At 39.0% G+C, this 22,175-nt stretch overlaps 1 pseudogene; it reads left to right on the forward strand.

The window, feature by feature from the left end:
* The first annotated feature begins 8,813 nt into the window (after positions 1-8,813).
* Positions 8,814-22,007, forward strand: LOC101123489 (SNRPN upstream reading frame protein-like; annotated as a pseudogene).
* Positions 22,008-22,175: the final 168 nt, after the last annotated feature.

Consider the following 22,175-nt stretch of genomic DNA (forward strand, 5'->3'; position numbering starts at 1 on the left):
AGTCTGTTTAATAGTTTTTGCGTGGATATCGCCTCTCCCCGGCCTCCAGTTCCGTGAGTAGGTGCAAAAATTGCATTCTCTGTGGTGTCATCACGCTTTCATAATCATCCAGCTTTTTGAACATGCTCTTCTTTCTATACGGTTCTACATGGAATATTTTTCTGCCTTTCTTTTGTTTTTACCTGGACTAATTAGTTCCTACTTGTCCTCCAGAAGCCAGTGCAGATATGTCTTCCTCCATTATCTCAGGAGAAAGAGCAAGAACATTAACCAAGATCAGATCTGTCTTTAGAGAAGGGGAAAGATGTTTTATCCTTCTTCACAAGCTCCCTTTCTGATTGGAGAGGTCCCTGTCTCATTTCATCACACCACAGCATATAGTCATAACACCAGTTATCATGCATTTCAGGGTAAATAATTCTTCTAAAGAGTTGTTTTCTATCTAGTTCACCTCTTCTCTTTATGGTTCTGAATAGGAGAGCAATTGGTTGCTGCTGCTGCTGCTGCTAAGTCGCATCAGTTGTGTCCAACTCTGTGCGACCCCATAGACGGAAGCCCACCAGGCTCCCCCGTCCCTGGGATTCTCCAGGCAAGAACACTGGAGTGGGTTGCCATTTCCTTCTCCAATGCATTAAAGTGAAAAGTGAAAGTGAAGTCACTCAGTCATGTCTGACTATTAGCGACCGCATGGACTGTAGCCTACCAGGCTCCTCCATCCATGGGATTTCCCAGGCAAGAGTACTGGAGTGGGGTGCCATTGCCTTCTCCAGAGCAATTGGCTAATCCTCCTTATTTGGGGAATAGTATGGTGCCCTGGTGGTGTTGGAGAAGACTCTTGAGAGTCCCTTGGACTGCAAGGAGATCCAACCAGTCCATTCTGAAGGAGATCAGCCCTGGGATTTCTTTGGAAGGAATGATGCTAAAGCTGAAACTCCAGTACTTCGGCCATGTCATGTGAAGAGTTGACTCATTGGAAAAGACTCTGATGCTGGGAGGCATTGGGGGCAGGAGGAGAAGGGGACGACCGAGGATGAGATGGCTGGATGGCATCACCGACTCGATGGACATGAGTTTGGGTGAACTCCAGGAGCTGGTGATGGACAGGGAGGCCTGGCGTGCTGCAGTTCATGGGGTTGCAAAGAGTCGGACATGACTGAGTGACTGAAATGAACTGAACTGAACTGATGGTGCCCTGGAACCCACTTCAGTATTCTTGCCTGGAGAATCTCTGTGGACAGAGGAGCCTGGCCAGCTACAGTCCATGGGTTACAAAGAGTTGGATATGACTGAGGGACTAAGCACAGCACAGCACATCGTGCCTTAGAGGATTGCTGGTGGCTCAGATGGTAAAGAATCTGCCTGCAGTATGGGGGACCTGGGTTCAATCCCTGGGTTGGGAAGATCCTCTGGAGAAGGGAATGGCAACCTACTCCAGTATTCTTGCCTGGAGAATTCCATGGACAGAGGAGCCAGGCAGGCTATAGTCTGCCTGGGGTTGCAAGAGTCGGACACAACTGAGCAACTTACACCCACACACACACACACACACACACGCACATGCACACAAGGTGCCTTTGGGCTTTCCCTGGTGGCTCAGTGGTAAAGAACCTGCCTGCCAAGGCAGGAGATGCAGATTCAGTCCCTGGGATGGGAAGATCCCCTGGAGGAGAAAAAAAGCAACCCACTCCAGTATTTTTGCCTGGGAGATCCCATGGACAGAGGAGCCTGGCAGGCTACCATCCATGGGGTCGCAAAAGAGTTAGATATGCCTTAGCCACTAAGCAACAACACGGTGGCTTGAACATAGTAGATACTTGCTATGATCTGAATGTTCGTGTCTCCCGCAAACTCACATGGTGAATTTCCTAATGGTGATGTGATGGTATTACCAGGTGGGGCCTGAGAGGAACTCAGGTCATGAGAGTGGAGCCCTCCTGTATTGAATTAGTGTTTTTGTAAAGGAGACCCCAGAGAGATCTCTCACTGTTGCCACCGTATGAGGACCGAATGAGAAGGTGCAGGCTGACTATGAGCCATGCAGAAAGCCCTCACCAAAATGTGACCATGCTGGAAGCTTGATCTTGGGCTTCCCAGCCTCCAGAATTGTGAGAAACAAATGTTTGTTGTTTATAAACTACTTGGTTAATAGTATCTTGTTACAGCCCCTGCAAAAAACCAAGATAATACTGAAAAGGAAAATACATTTAGTTAACAAAAAAGAAAAAATTAAGTTGAGAGAAATCAGAAGAAATACTTCCACATTTCTATCTACTAAACATAGGGCTTCCCTGCTCTGGCTCAGACAGTAAAGCATCTGCCTACAATGTGGGAGACCCGGGTTCAATCCCTGGGTCGGGAAGATCCCTTGGAGAAGGAAATGGCAACCCACTCCAGTACTCTTGCCTGGAAAATCCCATGGATGGAGGAGCCTGGTAGGCTACAGTCCATGGGGTCGCAAAGAGTCAGACACGACTGAGCGACTTCACTTCACTTTCATTAAACATAACAGTTTTAAATATTTTAGTATATTTCCTTCCAGTCTTTCTTTGTGGTAGGTGATCTTAGTTACCCCATGGCATGAGAGATCTTAGTTCCTGACCAGGAATCGAACCTACATCCCTTGGATTGCAAGCAGATTCTTAACCACTGGACTGCTAGGGAAGCCCCCTTCCAGTTTTTCTTATAGGCACAGTCTTAACAATTACCATGTACTAATACTCTGCTGTAAGTTTCCTGCCTTTCTCATAGGCAGACATTTTTAAAAACAAAAAGATTATTACATTGCTAGGAGGTTAATTCTGCCTCAACCCATCAACCTAAACATAAAATACTCTGTTTGGAGAATCTCGGGTGATAAGATATTCAACATTCATTTTATGTATACCACCTGCCAGACCATGTGTTAGGCACCTGAGGAGGGAAAGAAAAATCAAGCTTGGTTCTGCCCTCGAAGCACTTGCATGAGAAAGGAAGCTTCACATTCATATTTTATTTCCTGGGAGGTGACTCTCTAATGTTGGCGTAAGCTTGTTCTGTGTAGTTGAGATTATGCTTTTAAAGTATGAGAAAAATAAGTTAGGCCCACTGAAGAAGTTTCAGCAAGGAGCCCATTTCTCAAAAAATAAACAGACAAATAATCCCTGCAGATTAGCCAGCCGCTGTAAAATAATTTTAACACAATATCCAGCTGATCATTTGGGAGGCAAGCAAGTCAGCTGGTGGGGAGCGAATGTTAGCGACTTGGTTGTCATGGAGACTTTTCTTCCAGAGCAGGAAAAAGGCAGTTGCGGGGAAACAGGCGATGTGGAAAAATAGCCCACTTCTCCGTGATCTATTTCTCTGTTGATCACAAGTCGACACCCTGCTGGGGCTGGGATTGGGGAGAGAGGCAGGCATCCCAAGTTTACAGAGGAGAGCAGCAGTCCCCCTTGTGCAGACAGACCCATGGGACATGGTTCAAACAAGCAGTGTGTTGATAAAAGTTGGCGAGCCAAGGTCATATGTTTATTTTTATTCTCTTTTTTCCTTTTCTGTTTTTCTTTTTAAAAATGATTCTGTGCAAGTTGTTAAAAGGCTTATTATTCTCAGTTGTCCTCAGATACTGTTGATGTGAAAGCTTGACTAGGATTTTCAGTGCTGACTCAAGACGTATCAATCTTGCTCAGAAATGAAGTCTGTATCAGGTGGCTCAGTGATAAAGAATCTGCCTGCAGTGCAGGAGATTCAGGAGACACAGGTTTGATTTCTGGGTCAGAAAGATCCCCTGGAATGGGAAAATGACAACCCACTCCAGTATTTGTACCTGGAAAATTCCAGGGACAGAGGAGCCTCCTAGGCTATAGTCCGTGGGGTTGTAAAGAGTTGGACATGACTTAGCGACTGAGCGCAGCATAGCTTGTTTAGCCCCATTAGGAAAGTGTTTATCACTCAGTTGTGTCCGACTCTTTGTGACCCCAGAGGAAAAGCCAGAGTTAAGCTGTGGTGGGTATGACTGTCAGTCTTTAAACAGTCTTTAAATTGTACATAGGTATAAAAATTACTTCTGGAACTTGCTCTAACTTGATTAGGATATTGTTTATTGATGCTTATGATTCTTGCCAGTCTCTGTCCGTGTTTGCCCAGGTTAATCTGAATTTACATAATCATAATAAAATAATTTTTTGAAAAGTAGAATTACATTCATAGCTACATATCCAGCATTAACATGTGTTATAGCTCTTTGTTCACATTTCAAACTCTTCTAATTTGTGAGCTCTTCTGTGCTTTGAATGGTGCGTTGTTCATCTTTATGAGCTTACTATTAGCACAATGCTCAGTTCTTTTTAAAATTTTTTAAAAATTAAAAAAAAATTTGATGTGGATCGTTTTTTAAAAAGCCTCTATTGAGCTTGTTACAATGTTACTTCTGTTACAATCTTACAAGGCACGTGGGATTCTTAGCTCCCCAACCAAGGGTTGAACATGCACAGCTGTATTGGAGGGTGAAGTCTTAACCACCTGATCACCAGGGAAGTCCCAATGCTCAGTTCTTAAGTGTTTGATTCATGGAGCAACTTCTGGGTGCTAATCTCTGGGATATGTTGGTAAATGATGTTTTGCTACAAGAATAATTGGATGAATGGATGACTATATTCTGGATTTTCTTGGTTTTCTGTGTTTTGAAGAGCTGAACAATTATTTCATAATCCATCACACAATTATTTTCCTGGTGGCAGCTTTGTAAGTTGTAGAAAATAATTAAGATAGAACCTCTGTAGGGATTGGTTGGTAAATCACCATAGACTGGTAAAGTCTTATCTTTGCTTTCTATTACTCTTTAGAAATCTTTTACTCATAGGTTAAATAAGATCTACTGATCTACTCAAGAGTTTGCAAGAGTTTTTTCAGTACACATTTCTATTTGTATACAAAGACTAATCCCGTTACATAAAGAGTTTATTTATCTTGCTCATAGTTAAGTGGCAATAATCCAAAATGTCTTCATTGTCAGAGATTGTTTTTTCTGACCACAATATTCTCCAATTTTCCCCACTTTCTTCTTTGTACATTGAACATGCTCATAATCTCATACTATCATTTTTGTCTTTACCTCATTTAAATTTTTTTAAAATTAATTTTTATTGGAGTGCAGTTACTTTACAATGTTGTGTTAGGTTTTGCTACACAGCAAAATGAATCCGGTATATGCTTTCCTATATCCTCTCCTTTTGGATTCCCTCCCCATTTAGGTCACCACAGAGCACTGAGTAGAGTTCTCTGCGCTGTGCAGTAGGTTCTCGTTAGTTACCTAATTTACCCATAGTGTCAGCAGTGTGTAAGTCAGTCCCAGTCCCCAAATTCATCCCGCCCCACCACCTTTCCCCCTCAGTATCCATAGATTTGTTCTCATCTGTGTCTCTATTTATGCTTTGCAAATAGATTCATCCCTACCGTTTTTCCAGATTCCACCTATATGCATTGATGTACAATATTTGTTTTTCTCTTTCTGACTTCATTCCATAACGCTTCCTTTCCTTAAGCGTTTATTTACTTATTTATTTGTGGCTGTGCTGGACCTTTGCTGCTGTGAGGGTTTCTTTAGTTGTGGCCAGTGGGGGCTGTTCTCTAGTCGCGGTGCGCAGGCTTCTCGTTGCGGTGGCTTCCCGTTGCTGTGTTCTTCTATCTCCATCATGTGACTTTCTCTTTATTCCCCCAGGTTTACTAAGATATAACTGACAATTTATATATATATATATAGTGTAAAATTTGAAAATTTGATTTTCACATACAGTGTGAAAGAACCATCACAATCAAGCTAATGAACATATCCATCACTTCACATAGTTACCACCTTCTTTTCTGCGTGTGTGGTGAGCACACTGAATATCTACCCTTTTAGCAGGTTTCAAGTATACAGTACAATATTGTTATGCTCATCATGTTGTATGATGAGTATAACTTATTCATCATTATAACTGAAATATATATCTTTCTAGAACTTATTCATCTTATAACTGGAAGTTTGTACCCTTTGGCCAGCATTTCTACGGTTTTCTACCCAGAGCCCCTGGTAGCCATCATTCCACTCTCTGCTGCTATGAGTTTGACAGTTTTAGATTCCACATATAAATGATATTATAATATTGTTATTCTGAATCTGGCTTATTTCACTAAGTGTAATGTCCTTCAAGTTGAGCCATGTGGTCACAAATGGCAGATTTCCCTCTTTCTTCAGCCTGATTGATTTTCCTCTTTCTGTATATACCACATGCTCTTTATCCATCCATCCACTGACGGACATTTAGGTTGCTGCCATTTCTTGGTTATTGTGCATGGTGCTGTAATGGACATGGAGTGCAGGTGTCTTTTCAATACCATGATTTCAGTACCTTTGGATGGATACCCAGAAGTGGAATCACTAGACCTCATGGTAGTCCTATATTTAATATTTTGAGGAACTTCCATACTGTTTGCCATAATGGCTGTACTGATTTACATTTCCATCCATGGTGTGCAAGGGTTCCCTTGTCTATATATCTTTACTAACACACCACTTATTTTTTAAAAAATAATAGTCACTCTAACAGGTGTGAAGTGATACCTCAATGAGGCTTTGACTTGCATTTTCCTATGTTGAATACTTTTACATGTATCTGTTGGCCATTTGTATGTCTTCCTTGGAAAAATGACTGTTAAGTTCTGCCCATTTTTAAATTGGATTGTTTATTTTTTTGCTATTGAGTTGTATGATAAAGATGACGTGTGTGTATGTATGTGTGGTGTTGCTCAGTCGCCAGGTCATGTCTGACTCTCTGCAACCCCGTGGGCTGCAGCATGCCAGGCTTCTCTGTGTGTATGTCTGTGTATATATATATATGTGTGTGTGTGAAAGTGAAAGTGACAGTGAAGTTGCTCAGTCGTGTCCGACTCTTTGCCACCCCATGGACTATAGCCCGTCAAGCTCATCTGTCCATGGAATTCTCCAGGCAAGAATACTGGAGTGGGTAGCCATTCCCTTCTCCAGGGGATCTTCCTGACCTAGGGATCAAACCTGGGGTCTCCTGCATTGCAAGCAGATTCTTTATGTTGGAACCACCGGGGAAGACTGTGTATGTGTGTGTGTGTATGTGTGTGTGTGTATGTGTGTGTGTGTATGTGTATAAAACCTTTGTGTATTACAGAGGTTTTAAAGATCAATTTGTCACTGGAAATCCTTGCCCCTGAACAAGCTTATATAGTACTATATTTTTTGTAAAAGTTGTTTCTATAGTGTTTTAAAAACAGAGTTGCTTATGTAGGATATATTAATAGTGTATCATAATCCTGATTAAAGTCTCATGTGGAATCAAGCATTCTCTCATTTTATATTTTACCTATGCTATTTTGAAATTATATATTTTTTCAATGATAAAAGTAATACTTGCTTGTCACAAAAAAGTAAGGGAAAAGCGTAATCCTAAACACTTAGGGACAGACATTGCTTTCATATTTTTAAATTTGACTTTGTTTTGATTATACAAGTTAAACATGTCTAGAGGAGAAATTTAGAAAATTCTTTTAGAAATTTAGAAAATGCAAAAGATAAGAAAATGAAATCAATCACAATTTCACCACTAAGAAGTGACACTTTTAACATGTTGGTCCTAAGTACTTATCTAGATTATATATTTGTCTACCAGATATTTAAAATATGCACTTTATTTTTAACAAAAGAAACCACACATATTGGATGACAGTTTTATATTGTGATTTATTACTTCATTTTCATATTTCTAAGCTAATAAAATACTTTTATAATGCCACTTTTACTAAGTCTATAGAATTCTATCACACTATAATTTATTTTAACAGTCTCTTATTTTTGTTTATTTGTGTTAATGGGCTTCATAGGATCATAGAAAAGCCAATCACCAAGGAGTTGGACACTGAATGTGATAGAGGAAAGATTTTTGAGATGAAGTACAATTCTAGCTCTCAGATCTGATAATCTTCTGCCCTCAGTAAGAGATTCAAAAAATATATATTTTAACTTTTTATTTAAAATTAAAAAAACTTAGCTTTTATGTATAGTAATGACATATTCAGTAGAAAAGACTGAGAGGAATTCAAACAGTTTGATAGCAGAAAACAAATAACTGAATTGAAAAATGGGCTAAAGACTTGGATAGATATATGCTAAAAAGAAGATATGCAAATAGCAAATAGATATATGAAAAGAAGTTCAATATCAATAATCATAAGGGAAATGCAATCAAAATCACAATAAGGTATCACCTCACACTTGTTAAGATACCTATCATTAAAAAAAGAAGATAATGAGTGTTGGTGAGATGTGGAGAAAAGGAAACCTTTATATACTGTTGGTGAGAAGTAAATTGACAAAGCTATTATGTAAAATAGTATAGAGGTTTCTCAAAAAACTAAAAATAAAACTACCATATGATCCAGCAATCCCACCTCTGGGTATCTATCCAAAGGAGTAAAATCATTATCTTGAAGAGATATCTACATCCCCATGTTTATTGCAGTGTTATTTATAGCATTTAAGACATGGAAACAACCTGCACACTTCAACAGAAGAATGAATAAAAAATTATACATACAGGCACACAGACATACATATACACACTGGAATATTACTGAACCACAAACAAGGATGAAATTGTGCCATTGTGAGAACATGGGTGAACCTGGGGGACATTATGCTAAGTGAAATAAGTCAGATACTGAAAGAAAAATAGCATATGATCTCACTTACATGTAGAATCTAAAAATGTCAAAGTCTTAGAAGCAGAGAGTAGAATGATGGCTACCAGGCGGTGAGTGTGGGGGAGATGGGTGGACATTGGTCAAAGGGTATGTAAGTAATAAGAGGAATAAGTCATCATACAGCATGGTGACTATAGTTAACAATGCTTTATTGTATGTTTGAAATTTGCTGAGAGAATTTTTACTATTCTTCAGCACTCTTCCGTTTTGATGTCTTACCTAATATTTCTTACTGCTTTCTGCTCTTATTATCAACTTTATACACTCTATTTCTCATATTTTAACTTCCAGATAAATAATATCATTGGGTCAGAGCATCATGAATGTTCCTCTTGGGTCATGCTTTTGGTCCACACTGCTTTATAGGTCAACTGGTTTACCAAGTCCAATGGGAAGCAGAGAAGCAGGGCAGAGACAGACAGAAAGGCAAACTGTGTAACAACCCCATTCACAGGTTGGTCTTTATTTCTGGTAGAAACTCAGAGCAAAATAGGCTTCCCTCCTCCTTTTTATTTTAAATTACATTTCACTATATATAAACAGCACTGAATAAATTTTATATAACCACCGGTCATTTGTATTTCTTGTTTTGTAAATTTATTGTTAATATATTCTAAGATTAAAATAAATAGAAATGCAAGCATTATTATTTAACAGGAAAATGTCTAATTAATGATGTTTTTATTTCCTGTTTGTTTGAATCAAGTACCTTTGAAGTTGGGAGAGTATATTGGAAATCCTTAAATCACTTAAGATAATTTAGACCCGCTATTAATTTTATATCACAAATGAGTAGTTAATGCAGAGTTAGCAAGTTCATCACTGCTTTTTAATTAAACATGAGTTGATTGTAAAGAGAGAGTTATTGAGCATTTGAGAGATATATCTAATGGCTATATAATTAGATAAAAATTATATAAGCAAGGAATGCCCAATTTAATTCTTGCTATATATTAGTTGTAGGAAAAATACACAGATACTTCATTCACATTTATCAAAATAGCCTACAGCAAGATAATTAGGGATCACTTTTGAAAATGGTGGTGCTTAATAGACATATTAATTGATATCAGTCTTCCTTCAAATAGTCCATTAAGTGGAAAACTATTACATCAAAAATAGTTTATCAATAAAAATAAAAAATGCATGTCTTTTATTTGAAAAATTAATTGCACTCATATATTTTCATTTATTAAAGTTAAATAATAATTTGCTTTGTTGATAATTAAATAGCCATAATAATAGTCAATGAATCTGAATTAAATACTGATGGTAGTTAACAATCACTTTATAAAAATAATAATGATATGCCACAGAATCAAATACAATAAAATGTAAACTTATTATATTGAAATAAAACCATATGACTAAGTTTTATTTATTTGTGTTCATGATTAGGTAGACTTCTAATAATAACTTTAAAAATCATCTCTTTTTGAGGAAATTGTAATAAATTGGTGGAATATCACACCAGAGCTTTTGTGTTAGGAAGTGCTGACTGATTGAGGTCTACTCTGAAAAAAATGAGCATTTCCAGTCAATTTGCATTATATATCAGATACCAATTTGTGATAAAGTTTACAAAGCTGAAAAAGAAAATAAACAATAATAGCAAATACTATAATAATAAGTAAAATTTCAAGGTTTGAGAAGAATAACATATAAGTAGTCTTTGGATCTACTTGATTACTGTAAAATTTCAATCAAATGAAATCAAAACAAAAGCCAGGAAAAAAGACTGCAATCTCAGAAGAAGGTCTTGGAATAAATGGATTCAACTAACATTACATAATTTTGTTTTCCTAATTGAAAGTCAAATCTATTAATTAATCATAGAAGTAATTTTAAAAGTTACACAAGCATTAATAATAAAATAGAAAAAAGAGTTCAGCAGTTCAGCACCTATAATAACAAATAATTGGCATGAGATTTAGTTTTAGTTTAGTTGTGTACTTGATGTGTATGTGTGCATGTGTTGTGCTGCAGTTGTTGGTGATATAAACTGTATTTCTATCGTAGGTCACAGCTTGTATTAGTAAGCCTTCTTCAGAGAGCTAGAACCAGTAAGGTCTATCTCTCCATCTATCCATAGATACCAGGCTTATCTATCAAAATGCAGGCAAGGGTCTTGCAAGTCTTTCTGGAAAGCTTGAATGTATTATCCTGAATGTAATATGTAGTCATTAAAGAATAAAACGGGAGAGTGATAGGATAAGATTTATTTTAGAAACATCAGAAAGAAGTGATATGGAAGGTGGATTATAGAAGAGTAAGGTTTGATTCCAGCAGTATAATTAGGAGGCAGTGAGACTGAGGAAAGAAGAGGGGATAGATTCGAGATGTATTTAAGAGGACAGAACCGATAGTCCTATCTGGCTCAAATAATGGGTGAAGGATAATGGAGTAAGAGGTATGAAGGACAACTCATAGCTTTGTGCCTGGGAATTCTGAGCAGAGACCAGTGCCATTCAATAGGATATGGAACAAGAGAAGGAGTAAGTTTTAGAGGGTACTTGATGATTCGATTTTGAATTTGTTGTTTGAGGCCTTTGAGGACTCCTAAAGGGAGCTGTCCAGTACCCAGAATGATATTTGGGACTGAAGGTCAGTGGAGAGGACTAGTATTATTATGCTAAGCATTTGAAAGTGTTGAGCATTTCCTCTGACTTGGAAATCAGAGTCACAGATGTGAAGCTTCACAGAAAGAGTCTATATAATAAAAAGAGAAAAGCATGGGAAAGGTCAAATGTAACTCTGGAAGGAAACAGAATTTAAGGGATAAACAGAGGAAGAGAAGCCAGAGTAAATCAGAATTTATTTTTTGGAGGTGCCTAGAGGCATAAAGAGATGAACAGGGAAGCTTGGTGTGCTGCAGTCCATGGGGTCACAAAGAGTTGGACATGACTGAGCGAGTGAATTGAACTGAACTGAGGGGTATAAAACTGTCAGAAAAAATCAATCAGTTGATCTAAGAAAGAACTGGAAAATTTTATTCAAGCCAAATCTGAGGAATATAACCCAGGAAAAGCATCTCAGAAAGCTCTGAGAATTGTTCTGCCAGTTAGAAATCAAGGCATAGTCATACAAGTTTTTTTGAGACAGAGAACTGTACGTCAAATGACGTATTATCAACATTTTACATACTCCAAACCTAAGCAGCATCTTGGTGGTCATGTGACCCCTTCTAAGAGCAAGAAGGAATAAGGAGTCCTTTAAGGAGCTGTCTTGCTGATGCCAGGAGAATGTTGCTCTCTGTGGTTGAGCAGGTGCTCCTGCCAGTGAGGGAAGTATGCTCGCTGCCTAACACAGCCACACAATGCACAGGGTAGAGAGAAGAATTTTTATATTTAAATTGTCCTTGACTTGTCATAAAACAGGACTTTTACCTCACAAAGCTAATTTGGATTCTGTACGTGTATGTGTGTGACAAGTAAAGGCCCTGCCTAGGGATCTTGTCTTGAAGCCATGTTTCCATCAGAGCACATTGCTTTTACTCGGAGTATATGTTTACGTGGGAGGGCTGTTGAAGATAAATGTTGTCACTGTTTCTTGACCACACCAAGACAGACTCATTAAGGAGACTAAGCAGCAAGAGTCAGAGATAAGAAGAGAGGGGACAGTGGCATCAAATGTTGGTGAGCGAGAGAGGGAGATAAGAACTGTTGTCTCCCAGGCTGCCAGCCGCAAACAGATCACACTCTCAAACTGCGTCATATGAGGAGAGCTTAATAAAGAGATGGTTTACCAAGGTGTGGGAAAGGGGCGGGGAGGCTCCGTGCGACAGTGCCTTCCAACAGGGCTGGTGAGAGGGTGATGCTGGCAGGTTCCTCTGCTTAACGGGGCAGGAGGAGGGTGCAACTGTTAGAACCTGCTGTGGGAGAGCTTTGTTGGGAGGCTGCCTGAAGGAGCTCTGGGATGTGATCCCGGGGCTTTGCAGGGAGGGGCTGGAGGGCAGAAACCCTGACTGCTACTCTCTCTTTTTTATAAAGTTTGTGATTTTATATCGGAGTATAGCCGATTAACAATGTTGTGATAGTTTCAGGTGCACAGCAAAGGGACTCAGCCATGCCTATATGTGTATCCATTTTCCCATCTCTCCTCCCACCCAGGCTGCCTTAGAACATTGAGCAGAGTTCCCCGTGCTGTACAGTAAGCCCTTGTTGATTATCCATTGTAAATGTAGCAGTGTGTACATGTTGATCCCAAACTCTCTATCTCTTCCCCAAGTCCTCCCCTGCTCTGGCAACCATAAGTTCGTTCTCTAAGTCTGTGAGTCCATTTCTGATTTGTAGCTAAGTTCATTTATATGCATGTGAGCTCTCCAACATGCTCTCTCCCCCCTGGAGAGTAGGGATTCTGCTTTAGATGTCATTACAGATCTTCCTCAGCTTACAGTGAGGTTATGTCCGGAAAAACCCACCATGAAGCCAAGAATTTAATACACTTAACCCACCAAACACTTACATTAGCCTACACTTGGACAAAACTGTCCAACACAAATCCTGTTTTATAATTATTGAATGACTCATGTAATTTATTGAATTCTGTACTGTAAGTGAAAACAGAATGGTTGTCTAGGTACATGATGGTTGTAGCTGTTATCCATTGTTTACTCCAGTCATGGAGTAACGGGAGCTGCCGCTCGCTGCCTCTGCCCAGCATCAAGAGAGAACTGTACTGCAGATTGCTAGTCTGGGAAAAGGTCAAAATTAAAAATTCCAAGTATGGTTTCTACTGTTTGTGTATCTCTTTCTCACCATTGTCAAGTTGCAAAACTTTAAGTCTTACCATCATCTGTATAACTCCAGTGCCTAATGAAGTGTTTGAAACATAGCAGGTGCTCGGCAAAAATTTTGAATACAAAATGTTCAAATGTCCAAAACCCTAAAAACATCCCAGAGGCATAATCCAAATGCATGAACGCAGTCAGCTATTGTGTTCTATTTAGCTCTTCAGTATGGCCCCATCCCTCTTCAGTATGTGTTATACATCTCAGTTTATTGCTCCATTCGCTCCTCCCATGAGTAGTCTTCCTTAAATGAGTTTTAACCCCTTCTATCCCGAGAAAGTTCAGTTCTTGTTTGAGAAGCCTTATCAGCTTTGCACAAATGCTGGAATATCTCTCATGTGAATTTAAGTTTATTGCTAAACTCTTTTCTCTCCATGAAGCTTCTTTGGAAAGCTTTCTTAGAAAGTAGTTTTTCTCCAGTCTTAACTGGTTCCATTTCCATCCTGATATTACAATGTTTGAGTTCTAAGACTGACAGAAGTATTTCCTGTCTAACTGGCTGAAGGGGGTTGAAAGTTGCTTTTAGGTACTCTTATGAGTATTTTAAATATGGTTCTCTCGTTTAAGAAGATTTTGACATATTTAGAAGTTCTTAGTAACATTTTTGGAAAGAAAAGTATAAAAAAGAATCTTGCTTCTTCTACAACTCTTTAATTTCTTTTTGACAATTCCCATTTCTCTCTTCAAAGATACATAATTTGAAACCAAATTTTACTCTTTATTTCATTCTCAAACCATAATATTATGAAGTATGATAAAAGCAAATTAGCCTGAACAACAAAATAATAAAACATAATGAAACTTGGAAATTTTAAAGTATAGAACAAAAGATGAAATTAAAATCTCTATTCTGAGAAAGAATCTGGCAAATTCCAGTTTGGCCCCTAAAGGACTCTTTATACAACAGGCTGAAGCAAAATATATAAAGGATAGTAAATCAAGCTGAACTTAGTGTTTCTTTGTTTTTAATGGTTTGTGTTTAACCCTTATGACTAAATGCTCCAAATGGTTGTTTAAATTATGGTAGTGGGATTAGTAGGCATAGTTGCACAGGAAAAGCAGGATTTTCTGCTTTGAAATGTGCATATTTCACAGATTATGTGCTTTCACATGCCAAGACATGGTAAAATTTTGCTTGTTTAGGAATAGCTCCATTTTAAAGCTTCCTAAGTACCTCAGCTGAAATGATATACATATTTTGCACATAAATATTGGAAGGGTTGGGGCAGTCAATGTGATTCTTGCATTGTGGAGACTAGACACAGTGGTTATCCATGGTTTACATAGTCCTGAGTCTTTGTGGTTCCAAAACACACCCATTTTATAGGACAGGTTGGAAATACGTTGCTTCAATATCTGACTGAATTATTCATTTTGAACATATTATCTTTTTGGCGTGTATAAAATGCTATTTAAGTAATTGAGTATTTTTTTCCCCAGTTGTTTGAGTGCTGAAAATTCAATCTTCTGTAATTAAAAATAAATCTTCTAACTGGACATAGCAGTTATTTCCTGTATACTTTATTGAAAGTGACAGAAGTGGGTAAAATATAACCATGAATTGTGCCTCATTCCTGTGACATATCAAACTCCCATTTCATTAAACTTGGGAGGCTTTAAAAAAAATATGATCCTGAAAGAAGGGAAATAAAATTCTTAGGTTTCGAAAGATTATTAATAGATGAGATTTGAATAAGACTGATCAAATGCTGGAATGGATGCTTTCTTTCTTTCTTTTCCTTTTCCTTTTTTTTTTTTGATTGCCTACATTGTCTGAAAACTGTTCAGCAGAACAAAGGGTTTTATGGATGAAAGACTGGTATGAAGAAACATGAATGTCAACTCAGGCTCTGAAAGACAGTCTGCTAATGAAATATTCTAAAAGTCATTTTCAAGGTGGTTGAAAGTTCTCACTGATGTGCACCAATGCTTTTGATAAAAAAATTATATATATCAAATAATTACACAAGTGTTGGCTCCAGGGATAGAGAAAATAAGGTGAGTCCATATGCATCCAAACATTAATGAAAGACTTGTGTATCATACTTTCTTTCCATGGGTAAAAATAATCAGACACATGGTAACATTATTTTGGTAGTAAATTTCTTACTTTGTGCATCTGAGAAGTGCCCTTTTCTGCTATCTTGGTAATGCTAACTAACTGTGATCTATGATTTACTACTTAATAGTTAGCTTTTTATGTGGAAAGTGTATTATCTTTTAAAATTGAACTTCCCCAAAACATCATTCAGTGAACTTGCCTTATAAATGCAAGAAGTAATGACTTTTCCCCAAAGATCCACTGATCCATTCTATGAATATACATACCTCCCAATAACATCTACTTATCCTCTATTCTTGGAGAAGGGCATGGCAACCCACTCCAGTATTTTTGCCTGGAGAATCTTATGGACAGAGGAGCCTAGCAGGCTACAGTCCATGAGACTGAAGAGTCGGACATGACTAAAGTGACTTAGCATATATGCATGCATCCTCTTTTCTATGGTATTCATTCTTTCTTTAGGATATATACACACACACACATATAATCTTGGTAATAATTTTGAAAGATGTATATCCCCCATATATTTGTATACATATAACTCTACCTGCCATATATATATGACACATATGTCTGTGTGGGTTTATAATTTGATGGAACTGTATATTCAGATGTCCTTGGAATCTGTATCAGTTTTCTGTGATTGATCTTAACCATGCAAGTTTGGTGAAGATTCTCTTTCAGGAATGTCTATCAGTTCAGTTCAGTTCAGTCACTCTGTTGTGTCTGACTCTTTGTGACCCCATGAACTGCAGCACGCCAGGCTTCCCTGTTCATCACCAACTCCCAAAGTCCACCCAAACCCATGTCCATTGTGTCGGTGATGCCATCCAGCCATCTCATCCTCTGTTGTGCCCTTCTCCTCCTGCCCTCAATCTTTCCCAGCATCAGGGTTTTTTCAAATGAGTCAGCTCTTCTCATCAGGTAGCCAAAGTATTGGAGTTTCAGCTTCAACATCAGGCCCTCCAATGAACATCCAGGGCTGATCTCCTTTAGAATGGATTGGTTGGATCTCCCTGAAGTCCAAGGGATTCTCAAGAGTCTTCTCCAGCATCACAGTTCAAAAGCATCAATTCTTCTGCACTCAGCTTTCTTTATAGTCCAACTCTCAAATCCATACATGACCAATGGAAAATGCCCCTTATAGGGAGGCCCTTAATTAGGCCAGCAGTGGTTCTATGACATGTTCTGATTAATGGAGGCACGGTTGGTAGGTTTTTAAAAATACTCTAAATCAGATTGACCATGGTATGTCTACTTCCTGACCCTTCATAGTCCCAGAGGACTGGGCTAAATTGCAATGGTCTAAGCGTTAAACTTTGTATGCCTGGGTCTGGGCTGGGCTTGGTGTATAAGAGGCAGCTAATCTCTGGGGAGTGGAGTCTATCCTCCTTTCATTTTATATTTTCATGAATGGAATTTTAATTACATGATATAAACATAAACAAGAATTTTGCATGACATTTAATATTTTTTGGGATCAACCCAGTCCCAATCTCTCAAACCCATCTGCCTTTGTATATAATATGTATCATAAAATTGCCGGTTTAATAATGAATTTTTCTTTTACGCTCTTTGGACTTGAAACTCCTTCTCAGCAGTCTATATCCAATCATAACACTGTCTTTTCTTCAAAACATCAGCTAACATTCTTACAGGTTTTTTTTTTTTTTTTAAATACGTTGTTTAGTTGCTAAGTCATGTCTGACTCTTTTGCAATCCCATAGACTGTAGCCCACCAGTCTCCTCTGTCCATGGGGTTTTCCAGGCAAGAATACTGGAGTGGGTAGCCATTTTCTTCTCCAGGGGAACTTCCTGACCCAGGGATTGAACCTGTGTCTCCTGTATTGGTAGGCGGATTTTTTTTTTTTTTTTAACCACTGAGCCATCTGGGAATTCCTTTTATACATGTATATCAGGCGACATATATTATATGATTATATTTAATATCACATTATAATTTTGGAGTATTTTTATATGTTTTATACTAGAGAGGTTCTAGAGCTGAGGGGCTAGAGCTTATTCATTCAAAAAAAATTCCCATCATCAAAAGTAGGCACTCAGTGAGTGGATATTAGTTTTAAAAAATTGTTCAAAGGTAAATAAAAATGTGTAAAATAGGGTTTTTACAATTGATAAGGAAGCATAAAAAAAGATGGAGACCAAGATGTGGTGACATTGAGATAGTAGAAAAAGTGGAATCACCTTGTAGAGAAATTGGGACCCTTGTGCACTGTTGGTAGAAATATAAAATGATGCAGCTGCCATGGAAACTGTGTAACAGTTCCGCCCAAATTAAGAATGTAATTCTTATATGACTCAGCAATGTCACTTCTGTGTATATATCTGACAGAATTGAAAACAGAGTCTCAAAGAGGTGTTTGCACAACCATTTTCATAGCAGCATAATTCATAACTGCCAAAAGATTGAAGCAATCCAAGTGTTGGATGAATGGATAAACAAACTGTGGTATATACATACAATGGAGTCGTAAAAAGGAGGGAAATTCTAATGCTTGCTACAACATGGATGAACCTTAAGGACATTCGGCTAAGTGAAATAAGCAAGATGTAAAAAGGCAAATGCTGTATGATTCCACTTACATGAAGTACCTAGAGTAGTAAAAATTCATAGAGAAAGAAAATAGAAGGTTAGTTAGTTGCTAGCGACTCAAAGAGAGGGGAAATGAGTTAATGGGTGTGCATTTCAGTTTTGCAAAATGAAAAGAATTTTTGAGATTGGTTGTACAAAGATGTGAGTATACTTAAAGGAGTACGTCAAAGCTGTGTATTGTCACCCTGCTTATTTAACTTCTATGCAGAGTACATAGAAATGCTATGAGAAATGCTACGTTCATGAGAAACGCTGGGCTGGAAGAAGCACAGCTGGAATCAAGATTGCCAGGAGAAATATCAATAACCTCAGATATGCCGATGACACCATCCTTATGGCAGAAAGCAAAGAAGAACTAAAAAGCCTCTTGATGAAAGTGAAAGGGGAGAGTAAAAATTTGGCTTAAAGCTCAACATTCAGAAAACTAAGATCATCGCATCTGGTCCCATCACTTCATGGCAAATAAATGGGGAAACAGGCAAACTTTCTTCTTTTGAGTTCCAAAATCACTGCAGATGGTGAATGCAGCCATGAAATTAAAAGATGCTTACTCCTTGGAAGGAAAGTTATGACCAACCTAGACAGCATATTAAAAAGCAGAGACATTACTTTGTCAACAAATGTCTGTCTAGTCAAGGCTATGGTTTTTCCAGTGGTCATGTATGGATGTGAGAGTTGGACTATGAAGAAAGCTAAGTGGTGAAAAATTGTTGCTTTTGAACTGTGGTGCTGGAGAAGACTCTTGAGAGTCCCTTGGACTGCAAGGAGATCCAACCAGTCCATCCTAAAGGAGATCAGTCCTGAGTATTCATTGGAAGGACTGATGTTGAAGCTGAAACTCCAATACTTTGGGCAACTGATGTGAAGAGTTGACTCATTGGAAAAGACCTTGATGTTGGGAGGATGTTAGGAGGAGACGGGGATGTTAGGAGGAGAAGGGGATGACAGAGGATGAGATGGCTGGATGGCATCACCGACTCAATGGACATGAGTTTGGGTAAACTCCAGAGTTGGTGATGGACAGGAAGGCCCGGTGTGCTGTGATTCATGGGGTTGCAAAGAGTCGGACACGACTGAGTGACTGAACTGAACTGAACTGAATTGATACTTAACACTACTGAATTGTATGACTTCACAGTGGTTAGAGGGTAAATTTTATCTTAATTATATTTTACAATAATTTAATATAACTGAAAAAGAGAAGTCATCCTCATTATATATATTGCAATTATGTCAGATTAATTCATCCCAAAAGTATTTTAAAATCTATAATTTTGGTTATACATTTTGGGGCAGCTGCGTGCATGCAAAGCTGCTTCAGTTGTGTCTGATTCTTTGCAATCCTATGGACTGTAGCCTGCCAGGCTCCGCTGTCCATGGGATTCTCCAGGTGAGAACACTAGAGTGGGTTGCCACATCTTCCTCCAGGGGATCTTCCCAACCCAGGGGTCAAACCTGCATCTCCTGGGTCTCCTACAGCTTCTGCCCTTGCAGGCAGATTCTTTATCCCTGAGCCACTGGGGAAGCCCCTTTGGGGAAGCTAGTTTACTTTTATTCTTATTTTTAATTTTTTTTTTTTACTGAAGTATAGTTGATTTACAATGTTGTATTAATTTCTGCTGTGCAGCAAAGTGACTCAGTTATATGCATTCCTTTGGATGTTCTTTTCCACTATGGTTTATCCCAGGAGATTGGTTATAGTTCCTTGTGCTATACAGTAGGGCCTTGTTTATCCACTCTGAATTTAGTAGTTGGCATCTACTAACCCCAAACTCCCAGTCCCTTCCTCTCCCTTCCTCCCTTTCCCTTGCTAATCACACATCTTCTCTGTGAGTCTGTTTCTGTTTTGTAGAATATACATATAAGTAATATCATATGGTATTTGTCTTTCTCTTTCTGACTTGCTTCACTTAGTGTGATAATTTTAGTCACATTCATGTTGCCAGAAATGGTACTGTTTCATTCTTTCTTATGGCTGAGTAGGATTCCATTGCTATACACACACCACATCTTCTTTATCCATTCATCTGTTGATGGACGTTTAGGTTGTTTCCACATCTAGACTATTGTAAATAGTGCTGCTATGAGCATAAGAGAGCATGTATTTTTTCAATTATAGTTTTGTTTGGCTATATGTCCAGGAGTGGGATTGTTGGATCATATAGTAGTTCTGTTTTTAGTTTTCTGAGGACCCTCCATATTGTTTTGCACAGTGGGTACACCAACTTAAACTCCCACCAACAGTGTAGAAATGTTTTGGGGGCAGATAGTTTAAATATAGGCTATCTGGTTGTTGTAGAAATATTCACATGCAAAAGGGAATTTACTGCTTTATAATTTTTAAACCAATCCACTAAGATGTATTTATTGCATATTCATAGTGTTTCATAGCCTTTAGTCATTGGGAAAAAGGAGAACATAAATATCAAAAAGGTGACTACTTGACTACATTCGAGAGTTTTTATATAGCAGAGTCATAACTCATAACACATTAAGGGAACTGACACAGCTGCTTCTATAAAGTCAAACTTTCTGGAATTGTTCTAGAATAAATCTTAGCTAAAAATTAACTCAAGAAACTCAGAGCTCTGATACTAGGGAGAAAGGAGAATGAGATTTCCAACACGTATACTCGGTCAGTTAGATCTGCAATGTGGTGGTGGCTTGAGAGTGAGATTTCAGATAAGAAAATTCTGAATTTTAATCCTGGCTCCATTGGACAACTTCACCAAATTATTTTATCAATAAATAAAGATAAAATATTTACCATGACATGTAACTAGAGGTGTGTGTGTGTGTGTGTGTGTGTGTGTGTGTGTGTGTGTGTGTGCGTGCACGTGCCTGCAAGTGTGCACTCTCAGTCATGCTGACTTGCTGACCCTATGGGTTGTAGGCCACCAGGCTCCTCTGTTCATGGGATTGTCCAGGCAAGAATACTGAAGTAGGTTGCCCACTCCTCTCCAGGGGATCTTCCAAATCCAGGGATCGAACCTGCTTCTCTGTTTCTCCAGGCAGGTTCTTTACCACTGCACCCACTGGAAAGCCCGTTAGATCCACTGCTGCTGCTGCTGCTGCTAAGTCGCTTCAGTCGTGTCCAACTCTGTGCGACCCCAGAGACGGCAGCCCACCAGATTCCCCCGTCCCTGGGATTCTTCAGGCAAGAACACTGGAGTGGGTTACCATCTCCTCCAATGCATGAAAGTGAAAAGTGAAAGTGAAGTCGCTCAGTCTGTCTTAAATGCTCACCTAGCAATTGCTTTAGCAATATTATCTCTCTAGTGGAACAGAAAAGGCCAAACAGAAAAATCTAGCCATTTTTCAGCAGTAATGTAAGCCTTTTAAGTCTGATCTGTCGAGTTTCATGTTCCTACCTCTGAAGCTGTTGGGGATGACCTAGAGAAAGGCAAGTTGAAAGGCAGCTATCAAAAGTGGGGCCGGGGGCTTGCTGCGCATGTGCAGACAGGGCAGGCGTGATTAGTTGGTGCGCCGGTGGCAAAGAGCAGGGTGGAGGGGAGGGGTCCCCGGAGATGCCTGACCTGTTCTGTTCTGTTCTGTTTTGAGGAGTGGCTAGCGGCGCGACAGAGCAGGCCAGGGACAGTCTACACCTGAGGGGGACTATGGAGCAGCTCTGTACGTGAGGTAGGACCCCAAGTCAAATGGAGGGCAGCCTCACTGAGCAGCCAGCGGTGTCACCTGTACCGGAGGCACTCACTGAGCAGGAGCAAGTACCTGTGGTAGATGTCCAGGCAGAACTGAGACAGGTCTTCTTAGCTGAGACACCAAGAGGTCATTAAAGCAGTATCAGAATAGCCAGGTAGCTGATACCAAGAGGAAACAGATCAAAACAAAGAGGCTTCTTCTACTATTGCAAGCTTCTGCCCCAGCTTGCAGTGTGTGGTGGAGAACCTGCATCATACCTTAATCCGTAGGCTTTCTTAGGTCTTAAGGATCCCGAAACTGTC

The sequence above is a fragment of the Ovis aries genome, chromosome 14, assembly GCF_016772045.2.
Source record: "Ovis aries strain OAR_USU_Benz2616 breed Rambouillet chromosome 14, ARS-UI_Ramb_v3.0, whole genome shotgun sequence".
Taxonomy (NCBI): domain Eukaryota; kingdom Metazoa; phylum Chordata; class Mammalia; order Artiodactyla; family Bovidae; genus Ovis; species Ovis aries.